General features: G+C 49.5%; 1 long non-coding RNA gene across 1 annotated transcript; it reads left to right on the top strand.

Moving 5' to 3' along the window:
* The first annotated feature begins 507 nt into the window (after window positions 1–507).
* Window positions 508–3377, top strand: LOC311624152. Its single transcript, XR_014795263.1, has 3 exons — window positions 508–526; window positions 1243–1568; window positions 3268–3377. It is a non-coding gene; the product is annotated as an uncharacterized lncRNA (long non-coding RNA).
* Window positions 3378–3740: the final 363 nt, after the last annotated feature.

The raw sequence follows: 3740 nt of genomic DNA, 5'->3' as shown, positions 1-3740 counted from the left end.
GTGGGTTGCTGTGAGGATGAGACAGGAGACCAACATGAGCATATTGCTCGGGGCCTGGCGGGGCGCTTGGGTGGGTGCTGTTGCTGCGGAGGCAGGAGGAGGGCTGGCACCACGTTTCCCAGGTGCCTAGTGGCACTGAAGAGCCTCCGCAGCAGTGGCTTTGGACCGGCCCTTCTATTGCAGGGTGAGAACGAGTCAGGAGGGACAGCTCCCAAGAGTCCAGCTCTTGCAGTAACAATGCTCATTACACACGCAGGGCACAGAGGCCACTGCAGATTCCCATGAGAGCAAGGCTCCTCGGCCGCTGCCTGCCCTTCTCCAGGGATGCGAACTTCATGTCAAATCAAGAGGCTCCAAGACGGTGGCCCTGGGTTGACAGAGTGTGTGGTTGGCCCTAAACTGTTTGTACATTGTTTTCAGGTTGAGACAACTGAGTAACTACCTGGAAAGAAGTGAGTTCCGTACTTCACTCTGCACACCAGGAGCAGCTCCGGAATTCCAGATGGCTCAAAGAGGAGTTAAATAGGTGAAAGTTAACTTATAAGGAGGCAGAAACATTGATCAAATGACCCTATAAGTTTATTGTTTGGCACTGCATCTCCCAGGAACCTGGAATGGCTAATTCTAGCTCATTTGCCACCATTTTCCCATAGATGTTCTCACTGAATCATACACAATCCAGAAGCCATAAAAACTAGATAAAATTGACCATATATACGATTACTCCTCTGCATGGGAAAAACAAACAGAGGGGGGAAAAATGAAACTTCAAAACAGAAAAACAAAATCCTAAGTATATTTAAAAGACAAATGACAAGGAATATATATTTGCAGCTCACATGACAGAAGGATCAACCCCTTAATATGTAAACAGCACCAATATATAAATAAGAGGAGAAATAATTAAAAATGGGCAAAGGATTTCTAGTCTGCAGTTGCAAGATTTTTTAAAGAAAAGAAATGGGGAAAAATAGTTATAGAGATAAAGAATCATTGAACAGACTGTCAAACTATAGCAGGAAGGCAAGGGAGGTTGGGAGGGGGTGGTGTAAGAGATCAACCGAAGGAGAGAAGATTGACATTACTGAGTTCTATCAGGCTGGCAACAATGAAGTGTTTTTGAAAACATTGTTGGTGAAATTCTGAGGAAACATTCATTCTCACACATCTCGTGGAGGCCGGGGGCTATACCTGCTGACATTAGACATGTATATCCTGTGAGCCTAGTAATCCCACCCCTAGGATCCAGCCTCCCAGGACACACATGAGCAAGGACACCTGCAAATGTCATTCACTGCATTGGAACAGCAGAGGTCCGGAGGGAAGCCCCGTGTCCATCACTCTGGGACTGGTAACAGCCCATCCATGACGCATGGATAGACGGAATCCCCTGAAGCTGTAAGAAAGGATTAGGAATTCTTTATGAATCGGTGTAGAAACAGCATGGAGATCAGAAAGCCACAGTGCATACACATGTGCATGATATGCCACCATCTGTGCACGAAAGAAAGGCATCGAAATCCTCTGGGAGGAGTAACAGAACTTTGAGAACAGTGAGTATGTTTTAGGTGAGAAAGCTTTTACTTTTGTATACTTAAAAAAGAATTTTTGGCCTGGCTGCGGTGGCTCAGTGATTGAGCATTGACCTATGAACCAGGAGGTCATGGTTCAATTCTCAGTCAGGGCACATGTCTGGGTTGTGAGTTCCATCCCCGGGGAGGCAGCCTATCGATGATGATGTGTGTGTCTCTCTCTGAAATCAATAAAAATACATTAAAAATATTTTGGTGTTGCCAAAACCGGTTTGGCTCAGTGGATAGAGTGTTGGTCTGTGGACTGAGGGGTCCCAGGTTCGGTTCCGGTCAAGGGCATGTACCTTGGTTGTGAGCACATCCCCAGAGGAGATTGTGCAGGAGCAGCTGATTGATGTTTCTAGCTCTCTATCCCTCTCCCTTCCTCTCTGTAAAAAAATCAATAAAATATATTAAAAAATATTTTGGTGTTTACCTACTCAAAATACTCAATTAAAATTAGTTGCCAGCATTGAAAAATTTGGACAGTCCAGATAAAGACCTGGACTTTCTGTTTCTCGTAAAAAAAAAAACCACTGGAATTGCCTGGCATTATTGGCCCGCGTTCTTTCAGGGCAACAATGAGCTACCGCTGGGTCGCTCTGGCGGGCCGTGCTCTCCAGGTTTCTCGGATCAAATGGCTACTAATTGATTTTACCTGCCCGGCCGCTGTGGGCTCTGGCATTCGCAGGCATGTCTTTGCCTGATTCCAGATTCCATGGGGACAGGGAGTGGGGGTCTCACAATAGAAATGTGTGCTTTCCTCGCTCTCCTTTGGGGGGGGAGGGGTGTCAGACAGAGATATAAGAAAACTACAGTGAATATAAATACAAACTCCTCGACAAAGTATTAGCGGACTGAACCCAGCAACGTAGGAAAAGGATTATTCACCACGCCCAAGCGGGAGCTCCTAGAAATGCAAGGTTGGCTTAACTGAAAATCAGCGTCACACACTGTATCACTAAAGGTCAGAAACTATGCCGTCACCTCAGTAGATGCAGAGAAAGCATCTGACAGCCTGCGCAGGTCATAGAAAGCTCTCCTTGGGGTGGAAAGGGGAGTTCTCAGGGAGAGGGCTGGGTGCCTTGTTGACACCCGACCCTGCCAGGCAGCTGGGGGCATCCAGGCATTTTCCTCCCCATCTTAAAAGCAAGATTCCTCTTTGTCTTACGGTCTTAAGAGCACAACCATCTTGGGTAAGATGACCAGACGTCCCGATTTTTAACAATTTGTCCCCACGTCCCGCGGCGTTTTAAAAAAGTCCCGATTTTTGGACAAAAATCAGGACTTTTTTAAAACATCGCGGGACTCGGGACAAATTGTTAAAAATCGGGACTGTCCCTCCAAAAGAGGGATGTCTGGTCACCTTAATCTTGGGGTTTGCAGATTCAAAGCAAAAAGCAGTCCTGACTCTGAGCAGCCGCCTGTGAGTCCTGTGGGTTGGCTGTGGATTCAAAAGCCTGAAGCCTCACCGGGCAGTCATCAGCGGGATGCACTTCAGGCTCGGGAGCCGCGGGGGAGGAGCAGCGGATGGAGGGCTGGTCTCTGCCCTCTTTCCTGGGGCTTTGGCGGGTCTGCGTTGCTGGCTGGGAGTCTGAGGAAGGGTTTAGGAGCAGACTGCCCAGACAACTGTATTGGGTTGGGAAAAAGGGTAGTTCTACCCAAGAACCAAACCAGCCCCGCCTGCACACCATAGGCCGGGCCAGCAGCCAGAAGGACTTTCTCCCTGGGTCTGGCGAGGAGCTGCTCATTACACGTGTCAGTGCTTCTGGGAGAACCAGGCAGAGGCGTCCACGAGGGAGACCCCGAGGGGCACCCCCAGAACAAGGTACGTGCTGCTGTTCGGTTGGCATACCCAGGGTGGCTTCCCCGGGGACTCCAGCCCGGGAGCCATGGCTCTCCGGTGAGGCCCCTGGTCCTGCTGCCCGTGAAGCATTGGCTCGCACACGTACAATTGTCTGCCTCCCCCAGGTCGCATCTCTGAGTGTAGAGACAGGAGTTCGAGGCTGTCCGGCTGGTGTTGAGCAGAGGGGAACAGAAAATAGGGCCTGACACCGGGAACCACTGGGAGCAAGTCTGTTAGTCAGGGGCAGGCTCACGCTGTGGCCCAGGCCCCGGTGTGTGTTTAATACAGTGGTTCTCACCCTGGCTGGGTAGCTTGGTCGGCAA

Source organism: Pipistrellus hanaki (assembly GCF_964339955.1).
Source record: "Pipistrellus hanaki genome assembly, chromosome: 6".
NCBI lineage: Eukaryota > Metazoa > Chordata > Mammalia > Chiroptera > Vespertilionidae > Pipistrellus > Pipistrellus hanaki.
Note: the sequence above shows the minus strand (reverse complement) of the source record. Positions and strands in the feature narration are given on the sequence as shown.